This window comes from Oreochromis aureus, linkage group 9 (genome assembly GCF_013358895.1).
Source record: "Oreochromis aureus strain Israel breed Guangdong linkage group 9, ZZ_aureus, whole genome shotgun sequence".
NCBI lineage: Eukaryota > Metazoa > Chordata > Actinopteri > Cichliformes > Cichlidae > Oreochromis > Oreochromis aureus.
The window spans coordinates 28,158,215-28,183,226 of record NC_052950.1 but is presented as its reverse complement, the minus strand read 5'-3'; the positions used below and the strand labels follow the sequence as shown (position 1 = coordinate 28,183,226).

Genomic DNA, 25,012 nt, shown 5'->3' with positions numbered 1-25,012 from the left:
GAATTTAAATACAGTACTTACTATGTCAGTTTGCAGGACATTTTAACATTAGCTGCACTTCTTGTTCATACTGAAATGGGAAAAACTGGATTTAAATAATATGCTGCCTATAAATGGAACAACTGTGACACTGTATTCTTTGACTTCACTGGAATATTTTAAAGGTTGCATTAGTTCATCTGCAGCTATTCAAACATTTTGCTTAATTTGTGTGTATATGTGTCCTTTTGTTATGTAGATGTTTGTCTCAATTTTTGTATATGTGTATTCGTATAGGTGTCTTTTAAGTTCTCGATCTCAATGAGAGTACTTGTTTAAATAAAGGAGTTAATGATAATAATATTAATACTTTTTTGTATTATTTAATTGTTTTTGCTGGCGCAGGGTGTAAGAGTCCATCTCCAGGTTCTGAATGTCCAAAGGAATGGCACCAACATGAGTTTCAAACTGGCTCCGGTGGAAACCAGTGGAGGATCTGGAGGATCTCCACCACCTCCTGCTTTTCATCAACAAATAACAGCTCCCCTATCAGCTCCGATGGCCCTGTCAGTCCCACCGGTTTTGCTCTGAAGTGTAAGAAAACTCACAGGCATGCTGCAGTTGTGAGATCTAATCAGGGAAAAGCAACATAAGTGAAAACAACATAAGTGAAAACAGATGTGTGGGTGTAATGTGGTTAATCATAAATTCATTTTTAACTTAACAAGAACTTTGGTGAGAATTAATTAGTCGGATTTAAAAAAAAAAACCTTCTCTGGCTCCCACACTATTAATACCTGTGAAAGTTATCTCTGAAGAATTAGTGACAAACACAGAGCAACTTATTTTACTGAATATTAAACAGATGCCAGGGAGCCACTATTAAAAGCAGTAGGCACTCAATTCGAGTCCAGCTGGTAAAATCTCAGTTGGGAGCTTATAAACAACAACCACGGAGGTCCACTTTGAGTAAGGCTCTTCATCTTTGCTATCATTGCTGCTCTATAGGAGAGAACAGTGTTTCAAAAAATCATCAAAACCGGTATTTCTACTATATTATTGCTCATATAGACCTATGCAGAAGGTCTCTAAGTGAATAATCTTGCAGTAAATTCAGGCAAGGCCTGGAAAAGATGACATTAAAAGAACAAATACAGAAGTAATTTAGAGTATCCGGGCCTGGAGCACCGTTACAGGTTGATCCACACACAGTGAAGGATGTATTGGACAAATGAAAACAAGCACCGGCAATAACAGAAGCGGGTTTTGAATTTTAGCTAAAGGTGATTGGATATTTTCTAATTCATTGGCTTTAGTATAATCTAATGTGGGCTCTGAGAGTAATAAGCAATTACCGTGTGTTTATCCCCACAACTCAGAGAGAACTAATCTGCACTCAACAGCCAGGGCCAAAAATAATGAAATTAATTACGAGCATTAAGGCTATGCAACTGCCAGAGAAAGGTAGAAATGTAATTATCCACATTGAGACAGAAGCCGCTCTGTGTTTCCCTTCTGCTCTCTGTCTCATTGTTTGTGTCTCTTTTTAACTATAATGCTTCCTCGCGTTTCTTACAGGTCTTTTTCTTGATGAGCAACATCATCCACTGGCGCACAAAAGGAAACAAAAGCTGTGTTTCGTCTTTGGAAACCATCCATATCATTATTTAAATTGTCCCTAAAACAAATTTATGGTGATTTTTGTCATGTGGCCCGCCTTATCTCCATTTATTACGGCTTCAAAATTCTCATAACAGACAAAGCAGCTTTAGAAAGTAATACAGTTTGATAGGAGCTATTCATTATGATGGCAGGAATGACAGATATTAAGATTATAAGGGGTTTATACAAACAACAACAAACCAGCTTGTAACAGGATTATAGCGTGCCGTCCTGCATGTCAGCTTCGTTACATTGGACTGCGATGCTGTAATCTGCCATCAGTAAAGTAAATCCAGTGGATATCAGTTTACATATTCTTTCAGTCGCACCAAAAAAAAATCAAAAAAAAAAATCAAACAAGCCTCACCATTAATCTGCGTCAAGTGAGTTTAAAATGATCTACGAGTCCGCTAGATATTAAGATTTAATCATTAGTGACATAAAATCAATCCACACAAGACCCAATTCAATTTTTATTAAATTTTTCTTTTTCATCTAATTGCTCTCATATCAAAGACGACATCTACAGTCCCAGAGGAAGATTTGCTCTCACAAAAAAACCCCAAAATACAGATAACCACACTGTAACAAGTGAACTCAGTTCCCCTATGCTAACACATGTACGCGAATACAAATGAACACTATTGATTTAGTGTGTTCACAGCTGTTACGGCACAATTTACAATGCCAACGTGAGCACTTCTCTGTTTTTTTAGTCCCACATCTCTAAATTGAAGGTGGCAAGGTGGATTCAGGTGGTGATCTGTGCCATTTGCTAGTACTTTAGCAAGACAGAATAGCAGATTTCGTGTAATCTTGTAGGGTTTCTTTCGTTGGACATGGCTAACATTGTTAAAAACAAGGGCTGGACAGTACCACGGTTGCTGAATTCTTTATATACAGCAAGGTTGAATTATGCTTTTATAAAGCTGCAGCAGACGGTTAGGGGCATGGGACAGAGACAAATGTTTTCAAAGTCCTTGCAACTGAGCCAACAGACTGAGTCATCAACTCTAAAGAGCAGCAGATTATAAATACGTGGTTTCTGAAAATCGAGTATTTTTGTGTCTGGATTATGCAGCTTCTATTTTTCCCCCTCTTCTTGTGAGATCTTATTTCTCTGTAGGATGTAACACATAATACTAGTTTTCATTACCTTAATAAAAGACAAAACATTACCCATGTAAAACTTTGTATTGGAGCACATGCTTTTTGTGTCCATGTGACAATACATGTGCAATATTTGGTCTCCTTGAATTCGTTTTGTGCTGGTTTCTCTTACAGAGACTTTTTTGTTACAGTCCTTGGGTCTGGTATTAAGGTTTTCTTTTTTGTGTGTTTTTTCAAACATAAAGAATTATGTGAGTGTCCTAATTAGTCAGTATTTAGTTTTCTATTAATAGAGTTGTTGTTTTTACTCACTCGTGTTTGTTTATCTTCTGTATTTCCTGGGTTCTTTATGGCTTCTGTTACTGTGACTTTCAGGTAGTATTTAGTTTGCTCCCTTTTTTGTTCCATTCTGTTCCAGTCCCTGTGATTTTTGTCTTTTGGTGTCTCCTGACTCAAGTTAATCTTGTTTCAGTTGTGTCTCACTTTCTGTTTTATTTTGGTAGCTGTTGTTCTCTGTGTCTTGTGTTAAATTTACCTTCCACCCGTCTCATTACGTTGTCTTCAGCAGTGCTTTGTATACCTTTTTTAAACACTGTCTCAGTCATTGTCAGATCATCTTGGTAAGCTGTGTCTTCCTTCTCTGTGCTCCTTGGTATTTATTCCTGATGTTCTCTGATTCTGAAATCCGCTTTTCCGAACAGTTCATGTTTCAACTGTTGCAGGTGAACTGCTGCAAAATTAAAGCACTTTGAAATTTCTCTTTTCTTTCCATGTTTACTGACCCTTTGTTAAAGCAGCTTCTGTAACAGCACAACAAATTCATCTTAGGGCAAAATAAACTATATATGATATTCTATTACTTACAAACTGAACGCAAACAGATTGTGTCATGATTTGCTGTTTGACTGGACTAACAGGTAACAGCAGTTTTTCTTTGCATCTTTAATGTTTTTATTTTGGAATCAAATTAATTTGTTCTGAACATTAAATTCAGAGACTGTCTGATAGCCTAATTTTCTCTGGGTTCATCAAGCGCACACTAGCCCTTTCTTAACATTTGTTATGTGATTCACTGTGAGTATGAAATATTTATTTAATTAATATTGATTTGTGGAGAAGTACAAAGGATCAGAACATACTGATAAGAAACTGCTGCCACTGGCAGCTAAATTATGGAAGTATGAGGACTTTAAATGTCAGACTAATGAAAGCTAAAGGTTTTTGTTAATAGGAGCTTGTTTGTGTCATCAGCTCATCTCTAGTAGCGACTACCCGCTGTGGTCAGGTAAGACCGGCGAGGCCAATCCCCGGAGCTTGGGGCTTGGTTGTCATGGGAGACAGGATGTAACGGCCTTGTATAACTGCGGGCAGCAATTGTGCTGAAACATGACTCTGCCTTTGAGGAGCTATTGTTCTCCTTCCTCACACCTTGTGGGAGACCGGTGTGCCTTGGGGAAGTGGAGTCGACTTTCACCAGTACGCCATTTCTCAGGAATATACTTCATGAAATGAACATCTACTTTCCCTCACGGATTCACTCTCACTTCTCTGATCTCTCGCTGTCATCTACCTTCACACACAAACTACTAATTTTCCTGGTGTATATTTCACACCAGGCTGACAAGAAGGAATCTGATGCTCACGCTTTATTGAAGCCTGTTTTTCAGGCTCTTTTCGAGGAGGTGCAGTGCATGTTGCGACGGACTAATCGCAGCCTACTTGACCCTGATACAGAAAGAGTGGACTGGTTGAGGTGTTAATGGTCTCTCGGGCAGCTTTAGGACGACGCAGGCAGACATACATATGCACTCGTCCCCTCTGTTAGTCATTTATCATGATCCGGGTTGCTGTAATTGAATAAAGGTGTCTAAATATGAGTTGTATTAACATAGATCCCCTCCCTTTTTTATCTGCATGCACAAGCACTGCTGTGTGTTTAATGGCTGTATTGTGAAACCACACAGAATCAGATGCAAGCTCCTTATTGAGTACTGGATAAATAGGCAGAAAGGGCTTTGAAAGAAAGTAAGTGAGGTTTCCCATTAACGTGCCCGTGCGAATGCATCCCTCCAGGTTTTTGCTTTCCTCTCAGCCTCCCTCCTCTACCCTCCCTGTCCTCTGAGTGGGTGATTGAATTAATTATGTTTTATCACCTTTTAGCTGATTGAAGTCTACCTTACTCTCTTTAGACAGCTTGTGTTTGTGTCTTCACGCGCAGTGCCAAATGGATCGGGCCTGTCACCCAGTGCAGACGCTGCCATCAGTGTTGTCAGAGACTTGGACTCTGAGATCTGAGCGCTGAGTCTGGGTTGTCAGTCGGTGTTTCTGCTGCTTTTGTAGTGTTTTTCCCCCCTTCATTTTCTTCTTTCTTTCATTCTCGGTAATTCATCTCCATCAAAAAATGAGTCCCGGGCCTTATCCTGTTCATTACTCACACAATGATTTTGGGAACAGTTTCAGGTTTCTGTAGCACAGTGTGTCTGTCAAGAGAGCTGAGCTCAGGTTTCTTTCATTAGCAAGATACAATAGGACTGCTGGATTAGTTTCGCAACTAATATTCATCTTTCTTATCGAGTAATCAAAATTTATTAGTTCTGTTAATTGCTGTTTTGTGCTCTTTCTATGAGTTGTCAGAAAATAATAGGGTTGTCACAACTGGAAGAATTTCGAGGGTGAAACTTTGATATGGTAGTTTTTCAAAACATATGGTTAATTAGGGGGAATTCATGATTTAACAGGTTTGGAGAACCCTTTTCTCAATAATAAATTAAATCATCATTGAGAAATTAACAAAAATACTATAAATATATATTTATTTATTTGCATAAGCTGTCTGATATTAAAGCTTGTTTTGTTCGCTGTAACGTGTGACAAATGTGCCAAAAAAGGTAACAAAATAAAAGAAATCAAGAAAAATACTAAATAAATACGTTATTACAGTACTGGAAATGCAGGGAAATCTATTCAATTCTTTTTCTATGCATGCATGGCATCACCTTGCTCACACTGTGAGCTGTTGCTGTGGGCTTGTGTATCACTGGCACAACAGATGCTGTCACATGTCAGAGTGTGAGCATTTTAAAGTTAAGAATTGTGAAACCCATTCACTGAACAGACCCTGTGTTTGAGGTGCTTAGAATTCATTATAAATGCTTTGTGATGCCACTTGTAAAAACTGGCCTTTGGTTGTCCTTGATCACCCAATTCAAATATGTCTCAATACCCATTCCACATGAAAGGAAACCAGGTGCTGTTACATTTGTGAATTTTAAAATCAACTTGCTGCTAAAGTATCAGCTGTAAACTTGTATAGCCTCACAGAGCAGAAAGAAATGTCCTCACTTTCCCAAAACCTAAAGTGATGTAAGTTTCTTGTTCAACGTTATCATAAACAATATTTCAATTTACAAAACCACTCAATTGGTATCTGCAGGTTTTAATTTAGTGATCAGTCATTAAAGTTAATTTTTTCAGAATAAGTATCTCTATCCGTCTGGTCTGGTTACTATTACACACGAACCACGATTTTTCTGCAGTTTTAGCAATTTTAACTAAGGATGTGCGCGAATATTTGACTATATGTTTAAACATTGCTGCTCTTAGTAGCTGACACTGAAAATGCTAGTCATTAAATGTATTATTCTGTTTTATTACTGTACCAACGCGTAATCCTGTTCATTCTTGGAGATCTTTAATTGCATCCTTGTATTTTGCACTTTTACTTTCATCCTTGTTTTACATTTAAGCACTAAAAATAGTATTTGATTGTGTTAGAGGTTAAAATACCCCCACATACATCATTAGATCTGCATTAGAAAACAATGTTTACTTATTGTGTTTAAATATGATGTTATGTGGTCAATCCTTGGCCAGCATACATACAGTATGTGATGAATTGGAAGTAACAGACCTGTCAGGGGATTGTCATAATGCAGCAGGTAAGCGGGTCGTGCACTGCTGGTTAAAGATGCCTCCTGTGTAAATGGCACTATCTTACTTTTTAAATCTAGAAGTCTATAAGACAATCAACCCATTTCCGCTTGATTTTATTCTTCTGTGGACACTTAAACTAATATGTTTATGGTCTCAATCATGAATTCCAAGACTTATTTAACACATCACGATGTGCATTTTGGAAATTATTTTTCAATTTAGTAACAAGTAACAAAGACAATGAAGACGGCTGTTTTAAGGTGTGGCGACTTTACCTTGTGAGTCTGCCGTGTCCCTGGTTTCAAGATGTCAAGCTCAAGATGGCGCCGTCCGAAATGTGAACCAATGGGTGACTTCAGGGTGTCTAAAAAAAAAAAAAGAAAACAGCAAAGAATCACAATCAGGCAGTCAGAATGTGTGAATATGAATATTTTTCATATATGAAATAATGTAAGCATATACTTTTTCAATTATTTGTTTGTCCATTGTTTTTCTTTTTAAGCATTATTTCGAAATACAATGAGTTTTGTCAGGAAAATTCAAAGTAGTCACTAAACAGTTTAATGACATGCAACACAAATTTCATATTAAAACATGGATTTTGATTGAAGATTTTGAGTCAGCAAGTAAAATATATATATATATATATATATATATATATATATATATATATATATATATATATATATATATATATATATATATATATATATATATTTTATATAAGCCTCAGTGTGATTAGGTATCCTAGAAAAAACAATTAAACTTAATTTATAATATTACAGTGAGCAGAAGTCACAGTCATGTTAACTTATGGCTTGCTTCAGTGCTTTGTTTCATATTCATCAATATGACAAACATCCATCAGTCTTTCTCTACACGTGTTCTCCACACCACTGTGATAAACACACGTCGAAACAGGAAGACTCCTGTGCGTCAATACGATCGATCAGCTGATGGATTATGTCGAGGGATGAATTACACACTGCTCACAATTGCCGACAATTAACTAAACAGGCAGGGGATTGATCTACGAGCAGCTAACCTGGCAGGCAGGCAAGATCCTTAATTTTAGGAAGGCAAGTAAAGAAAATGTGACTGTAAAGCTTTGGGAGCGGAAAATGCGATAAGATAGGTGTAATGGGTTTAGGGGGGAGGGTGATGGGGGAGCTGAAAACTACCCTGGTAGCTGACATATAACGCAGTTGACGCATCCCAGATCCCAAACAACAGAACTCCTTTTGTCAGTTGCTGTGCTTGGTAATGTTTGACATCAGGGTCCTGGAAGATACTGTTTACAAAAGACTGCTGGGAGCTGGTTTCAAAGTTAGATATCTCTCTCTCTTTCTTTGCATACAGCTCATAAGATTTGCCTGTTTGACGCGGCACATTGGACTTAAGCAAATAGCAGCTTTTATGTGTCCCAGTTCTGTCTTACATGCTAATTCTAAGCAATTTAACAGGCAAGTGCAGGTCAGAGGCACTGACCAGAGAGGAAACAAAAAAAAATCACATATGAACCGATACAAGGGTTAGAGTCTCCCATCCAGGCATTAATGACAGCTGGTTATCTCCATGAAAGGAGCACACTCTATCTCCTGCAGAAGGTCATTCAATGCAGTTAAAGCACTAGAAAAAGTAGCAATAAGGCCTGAAGGACAATTTTGCTTTGTTTCCATGCAGTTTAACTGATCTTCTCTTAGATTTTTGGTAAACTAACTGCCAAAATATAAAAAATGCAACATAACTATCCAATACTTCCATACTGGGAAACAGATGCTATGTTTATTTAAAACATTCAAATCTGTAATTGCAGTCTTCACATTCTATCCTCTAATTACATAAAAGTATAAATATTTTTTTCCTATGCTAATGTATAACAATCAACACAGAATGTAATCCATAATTATAACCAGACTTGAAAAATACTCGTAATTAAAACTATTGGTTCACTGTGAGCTTCTGTGAGTGGTTTGTCCAAGTTATGGTGCTGTACATCAGCAGAAGGGACTATGGTGAGTAGGTGCAATCAAAGAATGTATACAAAAGATGGATTTGTTTTGAAGCCCTACGGTGAGTTCACACTAAACATGAATGTGTGATTATATACAGTCTTTCCAGTGAGGTGAAGCAAACTGTTCATGCAAGTTAAACATTTCCTGTTGTGTTGAAAAAACTTGTCAGCCTTCGCCTGGTCAGACCAACAGTCGAAAATAGAGGACAAGCTTTGCTATTGCTGTTTGGTTCAGGTTTGCACTTTGACAGATCAGGGAAACAGAGGAGGGCTTGACTAAAAGCCAGTAAAGTTGTACGACTTCTTCTGAAAATATGTTGCTGTAGTTTGATTTCAGCTTTTGAGTGAAATCCTCAGTCGTGTCCAAATTCATGGGCTACATCCTCCTGAGGACCCGGCCTTCGTGGTCTACGTGGGCCGGGTCCTCAGAAGGTCGGGTAGGCCGGAAGTAAACGGCTGTGAAATTGGACGATCGAGCCTTCTGATTTGCGTCACCGCTGTCTCGGTGGAGTTTAATAAACTCAGCTGTCTGCTCCTTAAAATATAACAGGACCCCATAAAGTTTTATTTTATCTAATCTAATCTAATAACTTTAATCTCAGCCAAACCGATTTACTCACGAACAAATAAAACATTGAAAAAAGCCAAACAATAACATTTTTAGGTTGTCTAAGTGACTTATATATTACATTTAACCTGAGTAGCAAAAGTCCGCGGTGATCTGAAAATGATGTTCCGGGAGTTTGCCGTTCTCGGCGGCTCTAGAGACCCTCGAGCTCTCGGCTAGCTATCGAGCTGGTGGGTAACAGACGTCTCCGAAAACGTCGAAGCACTTTTGCAAATATGCGATATCTTGATAAACCGAGCAGATATTTGAAGTTTACACACCCACATTCTCACCTGAAAATATGTTAAAAGTTTATTTTGTGACCCAGAAAGATTAATAAGAGTAATTTTAAAACTTAGTAGTGGCCGCCAAACTGGAGTTTGGCTGGGCCGCGCTATGAATTCTGGGATATGGTGGGCCACGAAGGACACAACCGACCCATCCTTCAAATTCGGGGAAAAGGAGGACACATTTGTCGGCTGCATTCGGAGGAGTCTACGAATTTGGACAGCCTTCCGCGCGTCCCTGTGACGTAATCGGTCTACAAATGCGTCCTCAGGAGGATGAATTTGGAAACCCCCATCATCTTCATCCCAGTCGGTGTCATGGTAACTGTCCGATTTTGGTTGGAGTTCTTTGTTCTTCTTAAATTCTTGGTTTCTGTTAGTGTTAGGATTAGTGCTGTCAGATGCGTTAACGTCAGCTGTAAAATGACGTTAACGCCATAACCGCATTAACACGGCAAATTTCAGTTAGCGAGTTAATGCGGATCCCCCCATGCGAGGGCTGCACAGCATCAACGCATTAGCGCGGTTAGCTTGTTAACACGTTAGCGCCGTGCAGCCCCTAACGTTTTAACTCGCTAATGCAGATTTGCCGCGTTAATGCGGTTATGGCGTTAACGTCATTTTAACGAGATTAACGCGGACAGCACTATTTAGGATTTGTTTTAATTTTGGTTTATTTCCTCTATTATGTCTTGTCTTTAAATTATGTGTATTGTGTAAGCTTGTTTTCACCACTGAAAACTTAAAAGACTGAAAAAATCCATATAATCTGCTTGAGAGTTTCAGCTGGTGGTGCAAATTTCTTGGTTTTTGGGATTGAAGACTTTGAATTCCTTTGTTTTATGTTTGGTGTGAACACAACATTATTGTGTTAGGGTTATGGTTTGCCATTGTTTGTTATTTGGAGCCAGAATTATTATTGTTATTATTATTATTATTCATAAATTGTGCAAATGTAATGCACACTAACAGATACCTGCTAATTGTTGCTCTCAGTCCCCAAATCACGGTTGAAACTGAGAGGAGACTGAGCGTTCTCTATTGTGGCTCCTAAGCTTTGGAATAATCTTCCTCTTCACATTAGGCAATTGACATCAGTGATGGTTTTTAAATCCAGATTGAAAACGCATTTTTATTTACTGGCTTTTGACTCAGTGGTTGACTGACTTGTATTTACTTACATTTTATTGTTTTCCCTATGTTTATTATTTTATTGTATTTATTATTCTTATGGTATCTATTATGTTTTATTGTTCAGCACTTTGGTCAGCCTTGTGTGTTTTTAAAGTGCTATATAAATAAACGATGATGATGATGATGATGCTAATTAGTGCCTTGTAATGGGCTAATAAGATACTCAAACCTAAAAGAAATGCTTTGACAGTTCCACCATCCAGCAGTTTTCAGCTTTTTGTTGATTAAAAATGCTGTCAGGACCTGGGGGACAGCTACAGCTCTGTATGTCGAGACATCAGACAAAAGTGGCACCAAAAATTAATAAATAAATAAAAATCAAACCTGTAGCGTTTTAAGAAAGATAAAACTAGTCACAATAGGCACATTTGCTTTTTGTTGCAGGCTGTAAATATGATTTTTTTTACCTGTAAAGTTTGGCAGTTTAACTCTGGCGTCTGTGGAGATCGTCTCAAATTTAGAGGCAGCCTCATGTGGACATTAACGGAACTGCAGCTTTTCTTTTTCATCTCCTGTGGCTTCATTTTACACGCTTAAAGGTTAACTTGTGGGTTCAATCAGTCCCTACTCACACACCATACCACAGCCATAATAAAATTTTATCTGAATACATTTTATATGAAATTGAATGTGTTTTATTTCACAACCACTAAAAAAACCCAAAGCTTTTCTTATCACTAAGTGGCTGATTTACTGTGACAGAGCCATAAAACTAAAATGATGTTCTCAACGTGACAAAATAAAGTAAAAGCAGATGATTGAGGATTACCTTCTGTTTGTACTCGACAGAACTTTTCATACCGAACACATGAGCGTGTCACTGCTGTATAAAAGTCATCCGCCCCCTGAGGATGCTCTTCACTTATTTGGTGTCGCACCTACCCGCATCAGCATGGTGCTCATAATCACAGTAAAGCCAACCCTCCCAGGTATTATTATGATGATGACATTTGCCAATAGAAGGGCAGGCAATCACAATAGATGTTTCCATTGCGCTAAAAGTGATTTATAGTGGTGCTCGTAGAAATGATTATCCAGAGAGGGCATGTTGGCGAAGGAGGATAATAGTACCCTTGTGCCCACAGCCCCTTTCCATGTGGCGTGGAGAGCCTTGACTGCCTCACAAACCCTGTTCCCTCGGATGACTGAGCCTCGCGGCCTTCACTGAGTCTATTCCTCCCTCAGATAAACGCTGCTATAAATAAAAGAACACAAAGCCAATCACCTCTCTGTTTAAAGAGACGTGCCACCTTCCCACACACGGGAGCGTTTGTTTGATCTAATCTCCCTCGTTTGGTCTGAGGCCGCCGGCCTGCCTGACTGATTGCTGGAGCTGCTACTGCTGCTGCTGCTGTGTTTGTTGGGGAGACAGAGCCCAAGCTGTGGGTGGTATTTGCCATTTGAGGATTTGCAGCGCTGTAGACCAGATGGCCGTCAACCTTGTGTTGATCTTGGAGCGCAGTCATGCCAAGACGGCTTTCCCCATAGTGGAATAAGAGAACTCGAGATGTTAAACATGCTCCCAGCCCCAAGCTCCTGGCTTCAGTGTGCCACAGAGGGATTATGGTTGGATCTGGCCTGACAGAAGGAGTTGGTCAAGGCTGTAATAGAGCCTGAAGCGAGTGAGAGCTGGCACAGAGCAGGCTCATAGGGTGCCAATAACTTCCTGTTTCTGCTTCCCTTCAAATCTTAATTCTTACTTTTAAACTTTATTATGATGTCCCACCCTTCAGATATGAAACTGTGCATGTCCCCTAAGCCCAACAGCCTGTTTTACTACCCCTCTTATCATTTTGACTCCCTTCTGCACCAGTAGCAGAAAGAGGTTTCAAGAAAGGAAATCTCTGCTGTGACTCAGGAGGAGGGGGGTTATCTGCTAATCAGAAAGTCAATTATTTGATCCCCAGCTCCTCTAGTCTCCCTGTCAAATTGTCCTTGGGTAAGATGCTGAACCCCAAGTTGCCCAAATGCATCCATCAGAGTGTGATTGTGTGCTTTAAAGCTCTTACACAAACTGCTTTTAGTGCTCAATTAGAGTAGAAAAGCACCAAATACCTACCAGGCCATTTACCATTTAAAGTTGCTAGTTTTCATCAATTTTTAGATTCGTTTCAGAGGTGTAAAAGCAAAGCATATCAAAGGTTTCAACAAGCAACGCAGCAAAAATATGGAAAAGTTGAGTTCAGTGACACAAAAATAAACAAGGCATAAAAACCAAAGTGCTCACTTGAACAGATTGAAGAGTCTTCCTTTAAAATTCACCACACAGTTGGCTCCAACATATTAAGGAACTCATTTTAATAAATTAATTATTCTAAAAGTTTCACGCTGTCTGCCTGCAGCCAGTCTCTCTTTTTGGACTTTCCACTGGGCTCTACCCCAGTATGATGCCCTTCACCTCCTCAGCTGTGCTCTTCAGGCCTGAATTTGACTGCATATTTCTCTTTTCACCTGTTTGGATGAGTTGTCCACCCTCTGAACTTTATGTTCAGTTCATCTAAGGTTACCTGGCTGCTCTGCACAAGCAGCAACCCTCCTTGTTCTCTATGTATCAAGTCGTCTACTCTGCCTTATACTCAGTATCCAATCGCCCTGCTGTTATTATTTATTCCCTATGTATTTGTCTATCAATCAAATCTAACTAGCTCTGACTGATGATATAACAGCCTCGACTGCTGAGTGCCTTATTTTACATTGATTTTTATGGGGGTCAAAATGACAGAAAAATAAAGTCCTTGAGAGCGAAATCAACACAGGGAACACATTGGGCAAAATGCCATAAACATTAGAATTAATGGCTAAGACAATGACAGTAAAAGCAAATGTTTTCTAAAAAGACCCGTGAAGTGATAATGGAGGAATTTACTCATTTACATGCACCTAAAGCTAAATCTACAAGTGCATGGATACGTTTTAAAATTTATCACTTTTCCTTTTCAAAAATATCTCTGTCCACATTATATCCCAATGATATAGCCTGTACCTGTTTAGCACACCATGGGAGGCGCTAAACTTAATTATTTTGCTATGTAACTCCAACCATATAGCTGTTGGCCAATCAGAAGCCATCAAACAATACAATGGCACAGTTTGTCTCAAATGTAGATAGAGACTCGCACATCTGACTTTGCAGGATAAAATGTTTTTCGTCGTACATAACTAAAAGCAGAAACTGAGCTGGTCGAAGCTGAGTTTCTTCATCCAGGAAGAAACTTTTAAAAGCTCAGTTTTCAGTGACCTTAAAGACCACTTCCATGTGACCTAAAGGGGAAAAATACATTTAGGTTTACCACAGTACATGTTTAAGAGTGGACCGGGCGTTATACTTATATATATTATAAAATAAATATAACACAAATACCTGAACGTTAATATTGTCGTTCACTATATGATGAATAAAAATCATATTTTTTTTAAATCAAATGAAATGAGATATTACTAGCAAAACCCCACCCTGGGTGGGGTCAAAGCACAGCTGTGAAAATCTACAACTTTACTGTCTGCCTCATTTTCATTATTTGTATTTTAAACAAAGTGAGACACAAGCCGACCTGCCCGAGTTAGCTTATGCAAACTTTACGACTGTGTCTAAAAGTTCAAACCAGATTAAAGCTTAAATGTCCAGCCTGTGTGAGAAGGACTGGAACTCTGTGGTCATGAAAATAATATTTAATGCAACTCAAATACTTAATTAAGACTTAATTAGCGAGGCATGCTAGCGCCAGTAGTTTCTGGTTATATTCATACTACCGGTTATATCACCACAGACCTCACATAACATAACATAAGGAATGTGAGTACGTGGCTATTATTTCTTTCTATAGTTGCAAACTTTACATTTGCACCAAAAACAAAAAAACAAAAGAACCTTTTTTTAACATTTGGATAAAAACAATGGTTAAACAGATTACAAGTTCAAATGTTTCCTGCACTTATCCACAGTGAGTGAAGAAACCACTCACTCAACAACATTTCTCTGCCATCATTCTCAGATAATCCTGCTCATGTGTCTCTGTCATGTGATACTCTGACTAGTTTGTCTGTGTTTACATTCAGGAATGAGTTGGAGCACTTTTCAAACATCTCTACATCACATTAAGCTTTATTAGTAATGTAATTAGGGCTCACTGGTACTGGTGGAGGCAGCTGGCGGGGAAGACAACATGGAAGACTGAAAGACAATACTGCAATTTGAACATCTCTACTCGTGAATAACACTGCTATCTTGGCGCGAACTTGATAAATTGGTATATAGTGTAAAATCGAGTGATCAGTGAAGCCATTAGTATCAGCAAAAATCAAAACATGTTCATAAAATTTGAGACAGCACCTTTCACCCAGTCATACAGGAGCTCCCATCTTATCTTTGTGGTTTTAACTAAACTTTGCAAAGAACCACTTTTCTCTGCCTCTGAGAGAAGGTTGTTGACAGTCTCTGACTACACACCTCAAAAAAATGAAGCTGAAGTACTGTAACAGCACAGCTGTAGAGTCATCTGCCTCTTCAGATCCTCCACAGCTGTCCAACCATGATTACATCTTCACTCCTCATTTAGTCCTCTGTCCACCTCCCGCTCCACTCATCCATATAACGACTACAGTCTCCATGTTAAAAAACAGCAGGATACTCCATCTCTCATCCCGAAACTTGGTGTTTTGCTGAGCTCTGAGAGACGTGTTTGCTTCTCTGGTTGCGATCCTTCACTCTGACCCCCCCCGAGCCCATCAGCCAGCCTGCACCGAGTTGTTCTCATCCCTCATTATGTCCAATTCCACATCTGCCACAGGTCACGAGGCTCATATGCAGTTGTAGCTCTCGGACACACTCGAATGTTGAGGTGCAGCTCTTCACGCCAGGTATTTCCGATCCCTGAGAGGCCTGTTGTGTACCTCAGATGCTGTTTCTAATCTATTTGGGAATGTGAGTCCTAATGCTACACAGCAGCTGAATCTTCCAATCCTCAACCTCCTGCCATGTCTCTTGTCCTTCTGTAAGTACTGTAGAGGGAGGGTGGGGTGAGCCAATATTGGGTCTCAATCCCCTTCTCAGCACATCCGAAATGAAGCCAGGCTGAAGGGATAGCCGATGAATAAAAGAACGCTCTGTGCTTAAATGCTGCAATATGTTCTCTGATCCTTGTCCGCAATGACTTCTAAAAGCAGCAGACGTGACTTGTCTGGGATGTAAGGTGAACATGATTGATTCTTAATGCGCTGCTGGTAAATAATAGTAACAGGAACACATGGAAAAAGCAATAGAAATAAATCAGTGCAGCTATGCTGTATTCAAATGAGCAAAAATTAAAGAAAAATAAAGTATTTCATTTAGAAACTGAAATATGTTCAGCAATATAAAATGAAGTCAGTGTTCCTGGATGAGGGTGTGAAGATGTAATCCTGGCTGGACAGCTGTGGAGGATCTGAAGATTCTCATTGGTTAGTTTCATATTTTTTCTCAAACTGTCATTTGTTAGGTTTTAGTCCCAAAAAACTCTAGAACAGGTTAGATTTAGGAACCATTGTGATTTGCATTAAAATATACATTCACAATATTAACACCAACCCTGCATGTTAAAAAAATAATGCTTACTGAGTATAGCAGAAAGTTGATTCTGTTCGTCTGGACGTCGTGTTTTCAGTGAGAGAAAAATTTAGTCACGCATCCCAGTAATGTCCTCAGTTTCTTTAGTGACTTATTCAGAGATGATTGCTCAATCATGCTTACCTGGATGATTGAGCAAACATCAAGACTTATATTTATATAATTTGAAAATATGGTGCCAGATGGATCCTTTAGAAGAACATATATCCAACAAGTAAGAAGTGAGACCCATCTCACTTTGGCACTGTGAGGTTTTTTTTTTCTTTTCCTAGTAAAGTAAGCAGCGGATGGGATGGGACAGAAGAGTGCCATCTGAAAGCAGACCACTCTGGGAATAATATGAACACCCCTGCCCTGAGATAAGGCTCAGCAAAGCTAATGTTAAATCAGATCAACCAAAAATCTAAATAACACTGCACATATCTCCTAATTCAGTACCAGCAAAGAAGGTAGCACAATATCACATACACCTCACATCCTTCATGTGCAAAGACCTTGTGGGCTTTTTTGTTTTTTAAAAAAACACAGAAGCCCAGGTATGTTAGACAGTTACAGTGTTTTTTCACAGTACCGAGGCTCACAGAGAAGTGAAGCTTAAAGTCGAGGAATGTTTGTGAACAGAAGAAAGGGTTGCATTAACTTGCAACACCTGGACGACGTCACGGGCTGTGGATTCATGTGTAACAGCTCATTATCTCAGAGCACTGGTGGCTTGCTTTCTCACGTTCAGAATGCCTGTTACAGCCCAATATTCCCACATGCTCATTCAGTTAAGTTGGGCTAGACTGCAATACAAACAGTTCAGTTTGCCAGGTGCATGCAACATTTATGACAGGTTTTATTGACATTATTGGCCAGCCTGTGCTTTACGATCCTATTTTGGAGCAATAAAAATGGTCGAAGTGAGACGAACACACTTTGTCTAATTAACATTACAAATATTGACAGTGTTTACCTTTGGGAACATAATTTGCAGAATTCTTAATTTTTCGCAATATTTCACAATATATCTTCCACTGGTTTAGTGCCTTCTGTGAGTTAAGAATCTGGGTAATATGGTATCACTGGCTCTAGTAGGTGGGAGGATAGTATGTGCTTGAGATCAAATAAGGAAGTCCTTTCTCTTTGATCATACGGATTCATGAGTAGAAAAAAAGCTGTTTGGAGCAGTCTGAAGTCAGGGATCACTCACACATTCAGCGAGCTCATTATTTGAAATTTACTTTGTGTTTAATATGAACGTCCACCGTCCTCACAGGATATCTATGAGATAAAATAAAGCATAACAGACCCCCTTTTTAACATTTAAATTCCTTTAAAAGCATGTTTTTAACTTTAATTTCCATCTTCCAGTGACCAAATGCATGTCGACTCGTTGACAGATTAATATAGCTAGGCTATAATTAAAGCAGAGATGCAGCAGAATTATATTAATAATCTGTGATCATGGAGGCAGCTGTAAGACAGCATTTGTCTTATTTGTTTTTTTTGGCTTCTAAATAAAATGTCGTTGACATCTGTTGCAGCACAAAAGCACCTGCCTCTTTTGTTGAACACTTCAAAATACAAGGAGGCTGGTGGGGAGTCGCAGATCTCAGCACCTGGCAAAGCACTTGTTGGTTCATTTGAGGGTCATTTAGTGAAATCAGACAGCAGAGCCTGCATCCTTTTTTAAAAAAGGAGTAAAACAATCAGTCAGGGGCTTGAGACTGTTTTCAAATGCAGCACCGGTTGTTTTCAGGAAACAAGTGACATTATATCGCTGTGGCGTCAAGATTGCATCATTTGATTCTCCTCGAACCATGAAGCAGTGATATTATCTCATCTGAGCGTCTGATTATTTCACTTGTTTTTGGAAAAGTTTGCTGCTAGATTGAACTGTTTGTCCAGATGGGTATTTTCTTCGACAGGTCTCCTCCTGTTATCCTATTCGTATGCCCCCTTTGCACCTCTCTCCATTCAGGCTGTCTAACACGCTGCCTCTGAGGGCTTTCATGCTTCAGTAGGTACACATACACCTAGATAGAGCTTTTCAAACGGGCAGATAGGTCAAACACTTACAGAAGCAGGAGTGTAGTCAAAACAGGGTCTAGAGCTGGACACACGACCAGTGTGGCCAATTATTTCGTTCCTCTGGCCTATGCCTGCTTCTTTCCTTTTCTTCTTCACGTGTACAAACACTCCAGAGAGTCCTGCATCAAAGTACCTCTCTCTCGTTAAAGGCTTTTGGACTGAACGGAAATATGTGTTAGCAAGCTGGAAAGGTGTGGGCGGACAGCTTTTTGTGCCTTCATATCATTTTTAATCATCCTGACAGGTTTCCTGGTTGTTCTGTCAAATACCTCGGCATCGGATCGGGAAACCAACCTGTGCCAGCTCCAGTAAGAACCCGTGAAAATCAATGATGTTTGGATAAGTTTCTGACATCTGCCCTGCCTCCTCTTCATCTTTTTTTCCTCTGTGGAGCTCAAGAACAAGAAAAACAAGCCTCTGAAACATTGTGCTTTGTATACACGTCGGATCAGAGCAAGCCGGGGTGAGAGGGGGCTCGCTGGAGCACGTTGGGAAGAAGTTTGTGGAGAAGGCTTGCAGGCTGGGGAACAATCGCTCTAAATTATGCTAATTTTACTCAAAGCCTGAGCCTCACATCAGCAGAGGAGTCGAGGCTGGAAAGTTTGGAGATCTCACTGTGTGAGGGATGGACCGAGGAGGAAAATATTTACTCCAAAACTCTGTGTCTTGAGGCAATATGAGGAGATATTTGAGGGAATTGTGGATTCAGATTAAAGACAATGGAATGAATAAAATCCAGTGTTTTATTGTGTATTTGTCATTGATTGATTTTTTTATCCGAATTACTATTTTTAACAGAGTGCAGTTTCTATGCCAGCTTTTTATAGGTTTGAGCCAATAGCATGCCAGCAACTCAGTGTATTGAAGCATGTAGACATGCTCAAGACGACCTGCTGAAGTTCAAACTGAGCATCAGAATGAGGAAGAAAGGTCGTTTAAGTGACTTTGAATGTGGGTTGGTCTGAGTGTTTCAGAAACAGCTGATCTACTGGGATTTTCCCACAGAACCATATCATTGGTGTACAGAGAAAATATCCCATGAGCATCAGTTCTCCAAGTAAAAGTGCCTTGCTGTTGCCAGAGGTCAGAGAAGAACATCCAAATAACCACTTGTACCAACAAGTATGAAGAAGAGCATATCTGAATACAGAACGTACTGTACCTTGAAGCAAATGGGCAACAACAAAGGAAGACCATGCCACGCCTACTTCCGTCAACTACTCCTGTCAAGACTATGACTATGAAGTGTGGCTTCCCTTATTCTATCTATCTATCTATCTATCTATCTATCTATCTATCTATCTATCTATCTATCTATCTATCTATCTATCTATCTATCTATCTATCTATCTATCATTTCATTATGGGGTCAGAGCAACATGAAAACATGAATCCATCCTGCCTTGTATCAACAGTTCAGGCTGACGGCGGTGGTGTAATTGTGTGAAGGATATTTTCTTGGCACACTTTAGGCTCCTGGGAGATTTGCATCACAGATGTGCAGCCAACAAATCCGCAGCAACTGTGTGACGCTATCATGTCAATATGGACCAGATCTCTGAGGAATGTTTCCAGCACCTTGTTGAATTTATGTCACAAAGAATTTAGGCAATTTTGAAAGAAAAAGGGGTGTAACCCAGTGCTAGCATGGTTCAGGTAACTGGTTCAGTAAGTATGACGACATATTGTAACAGACACAAAGTAATGCCCACCTCCAAATTTTCTCATGTAATGAAAGAGGATTGTCAGGTTTCAGCATCCAGGATTGCGGTGAATTTTAAGGCAACAACACCTAACAGCTCCTTATGTCAGTGACACCAGCATTATCTGGGAGAATGGCAGCTTTTGATGCCATGAATGCATGGGAGACTATATAAATTTTAGCAGTAGCTAGAGTTAAGATCAATTAAAGTTATTTACTTGGATACTAGATTTGTGACATTGAATCAAAGTGTAAAGCAAATTTTAAATATTCGATTGGGCTGGACCAGGTGACCCTGACCCGTCCCTCAGTTATACTGCTATAGCATCTGGCTGCTGGAGGGCTTCCCGTCATGCACTGAGGACTTATTTGCCACTACTGTGTGTCATTAATTTCGGCCTTCTCTCATGTTGTTTGTCTTTTGTCCTTGTCTCGCTGTCCTCCTTTTTTCTCTCGTCTTTCCCCTCATTCCACAACCTGTCACAGCAATGAGATATTGGAACCCGAGCCTTGTTCTGTTGCAGGTCTTTTCCTATTGAAAGGGAGTTCTTCCCTCCCACTTTCACCAACCAGTAGCTCATAGGGGATTATCTGATTGCTGGGCCTTTCTTTCTAGCCTTGTGGGCCTTGACCTTACAGTATGAAGCACTTGAGGTGACAATGGTTGTCAGTAAAATTGAATTGATAGATTGATAGATGTGGTCATAAATAGATAGGGAGGGAAAAATTACCACTGAATTCATAGAAACAATGACAGCACAGACTCATGTAAATAACACTAAGAACATGATAATATGTTTCCTGCTTTTCCACCATCTCAGATTGCTGCATAATCCCAGCCATAAACTTCAATCTTTTCCAAAAAATTAGAGAAGGCAAAAATTTGCTTTATTTCTGGTTTATTTACTGTAGTTTAAAATAACTAGAATTTGGAGTGAAGCAGCTTTCTCCAGTTTTAGAAGACACTGACAAATAAATAATTTGTTTTAGTTTCGAGGAGCTTTACAATTTGTTCTGAACAGTTATCTTTAATTTCAGCTATTTTATAAATAAATGATTGTTTTTGCCTTACATAAACCAAAGATATTGCAAGTTTAAAACCATTTAATGACCTTAACAAGGCATTTGTTGGTTTTGTCCTGTTTAGACCTATGTAAAATGACCTACTTCCTCCATGACCCCAAACCCAAAGTTCTCCCTCCCCACCTTTCAGGACTTTTATCGTTCCTCCGCTGTTTAGATGATTTATTCTGCAGCAGCTAAGACGTGCTGATAGTGAAATGTCAAGGATTGTTGCTGCCGCCTGTTGTGTTTACTTCCTCCTCCCTTTCCTTCTGTTTCAGACCGCTCGTCTGTGTTACCTCCAGGCAAGTGGGCTTCTCACATGCCCCTTGTGACATGTCCCATCTTTAAAGTGCAGCTTTGACGGCACATTTGTTAAACATGACAATGAGGGTTCCCCAACCCCAGGGCAAGCTGAAATACGCCTGCACACAGATTGTACTGTGCAAGCGTGCCAGTGTTTGTACACATTTGTTGTCTTCTGCATGTGCATATGCAGATTTATAGCTGTATATCTTCATGTTTTCCCTTCACTTAACTATTGTTTATCCTGCAGATTCAAGGGATTTGTACAGAAGATATAAATCACAAATAAAAGTGATCCTCAGTTGCAAAACCATAAGACCTTTTTAAAATCTTGCTTTTATCATATTGACCTTACAGCACTGAATTAACATGTTTACCAGTGCTTCCTTCTTATTAAAGAGTTAAAACAAGATTCACCAACAGTTCTCCTCTTTAATGTGCCCGGGGCTCCAAATCCATTAGTGGTTATCGCCCCAATCACACCGGGAAAAACTCAAGCAATCTTCTTAGCAGCAAGGAGGTTGGAGCAAGGAAGGAGGAGGGCTTGGGTTTATTTGGGAGGGTGAGTATCCCCCTCGCAGGGTTAAAAGAAGCAACAAATGCGCCGCAGAGAAAATCACTCCTCCACATTGTGCGGACTAAATCAGAAAGCACTGCCGCCCCACCTTTTCCTCTCAGCTGGCGCTGTGGATGGTGGTGCTCCTGAGTGGGATTGTGCATGATGCGTGCGTGTTGTTTTTGCCTCATGCAGAAGTGGAAGGAGTGAGCAGTAACATAAAAAATATCCTAAATTTTGACAGTTAGCATCTTGTTTGGTTAAGTCTGACAGCATTTGCTGGTGGATCTGCAGGCTTTGAGCAAAGTGAACAGTCATTTTTAATAATTCTGTTTGCAGTGGAGGAATCATACATTGTTTTGATAAAAGATGCTTTTTAGTAAAAACCAGCTTTTCCCCTGATTAAATGTCTTCAACAGCAAAACATAAACATAGAGCTTGCATTGTAATTTAAATGTTCTTAATTTTTTTTATTAGTTTTTGCTATGACAATAAATGTTATCATTTCATTTATGCACTGAGTAGGTAACAATTTATATATCTCACAGTTTAAACACATTTTCATTGAAAAAGTCACATGTTATTATTGTGGGTTTTTCTATTAAGTTTCTGTTCTGACATTAATGGAATCCCTAAAAAATCCCTAAAAAGAGTCAGTCACTACATTGGTTGTTACACCCACTAAGATCCATTGGTGGGGGCACTCCATTCTTCTCCTGAATAACGGGTGTTCAGAAAAAAAACACAAAATAGCTTTTTTAATCAGCTGTAGTCAAAAAAGTAAACATGGGGGTCTTTTTAACACATTTCTCAAGAATGTCTTGTGAATATTGTCTCTTTGCTTGTGTACTTATTTTAGACCCTGACTGATATAGAAGTTTTGATAATTAAACATATATACGGTGATTTAAAAAAAAAAAACTGATATACTGGCTGATATATTTTTCTTTCAGACACACAAAACAGATTTCCAAATATTTGTTAAATGTTATTTACGAGTCATGGATCCATACTGCCTGATTTTGCTTGGGTCAGTTGGTTGTTTTTCCAAACACCTCATGCGTAAACTGTCTGAAAAGTGAAGCTAATGCAGAATAGCCTGAACCCTGAATTCTTTTTAATTGCGATTGCAAAAATACTTAAGTATGTCTTCAGACCTGACCTCTGTAAACATTTCCTGTTGAGTTTATTGCCCCAGTGTCTCATCTTGGATGAAATAAGTCCAATTTACAAATTTTGGTAATTTTAAGTTTCAGAAAATAGGACTATTCCTGTTATTGTCATTGGTCAAGACTCGTGACTGACAAGTTGTTAGCCAGTGAGCAGTGACAGCCAGAGCTGCACCCAGCCCATCATATCTGGTTTCAAAACAACAAGGACTTCACAAACCAGTGGGTGATCTGTGGATTCACGATTGAAAATGATATATAGAAAGACAGAGGAAGGTATCGACTGCTCTAGTTTCACAACTGGTAAACTGGAAGTCTATGGAAACTTCAGCTACTTGAATCTATGACCCTGGTAAATACTGATGAGGTTATGATCTCAGTTGCTTGTTGATGTTTTACTAAATATAACAAGATGTCTTTCTTATAAGCTATGTTCAAATTTAGATTAAAAAAGGACAATAAACAAAGTGTGTTTTAGGGTAGGCCTAGGCTTAGAGCGTGAGGAATAAGGGTTTAGGTATTCATCTGTTTCAAGATACCTCAAAGGTAACCAAAGGGGCTTTACTGACCAACAGGTGATGTCACCGTGATCACATGAATATTTACATACAGTACAGTGCCACCATGAAACTACAAACTTACAGAAAAATGTTGGATGAATACACTTATGATCCCCTTAAGCTACACAAATACCACGTGGTTATGTAGCTACACTATTGAGAACATACCCTTTACACTACTGAGTAGCATATTGTTTACTTGGGTCTGGATTAAAACCTCTTAGCAATATTGACATTTACTTTTGGGCACTCTCATTGGCTGTAGATGCAGGGGTCAAACCTGCTGGCTTTTCAGCTCTCTCCAACCTTTCAGCCACCTTGCCACTGGCAGTTAATTTCCCTTAATCTGCAGGCAGGTCAGGGCAGAGCAGGGCAACAAAGGTTCAGGATGAAGATACGGCTGATTGCTCATTGGACTCTCATTTCCTTTTTAGTGGTCGTGGAGAGGAGTCAATTATAAACTTAAATAGCCAAACTTTTTACAAAGTTACCGTCACTTAGTTGATTGCATGAGCTTTCCATTGTTTTTAGTAGACTTTCCCGGGTATTATAATTGCCTGGGTAATATGCAGAGCCTTTTATCCTGCTCATAAAAGCCAGTCGCATTAATCAGGCAGTACTGGTGTTGGTGAGCCATATGAGATGATTGGGACAATAAGTGGTGCGTGTCTTTGAGAGATGCGTGTCATCCTAGCCACGTTCCTTCCCATTAAACGTTATGACACTATACCTCCATTAAAAGTGCGGATATTACTCATGTTAGACTCCAAAACTGCTCTGGAAAGTTTATACGCTGGTGTCAATCTCATATCTCTGGTAATTGTGGAGCAGGTCATATATGGAAAACAGGAGGAGGGAGGGGAAAATAGCTTCCTCAAAAACATGGCAGATTTAATTTGTCAGCTTGGATGAAAATTGGCCAGTGAAGAAAACAAACGGCAGTTGCATGGGCCAATGGTACCAATTCGTCAGGGGGAAGATTGAGGAGCCAGTCTAGAGATAGCTCACATCTCCATAAATCATGTTGACAATTGACTTGAACTGCAAGAGGAGGAGGTCTCCCATAAAGCCAGCCTGAACAGGCGCTGATATAGGACATCTCTCTCTACCCACTGCCCAGAAATAGAACGACAGCCTAATGCATTGAGGATGGCCCTGATGGCAGACTGAAACACAGCCTGCTCGCTCACTTAAAG

The 25,012-nt window shown here is 39.4% G+C and overlaps 1 protein-coding gene across 1 annotated transcript in view; it reads right to left on the bottom strand.

Annotated features, from left to right (window-relative positions):
• LOC116311426 (cadherin-20-like) overlaps positions 1 to 25,012 on the bottom strand; it is a 97,696-nt gene that overhangs the window by 54,082 nt on the left and 18,602 nt on the right. Inside the window, exon 2 of the mRNA XM_031728539.2 lies at positions 6,960 to 7,048. The gene's annotated coding sequence lies outside the window, so the exon portion shown is untranslated. The remainder of the gene's footprint in view (positions 1 to 6,959; positions 7,049 to 25,012) is intronic.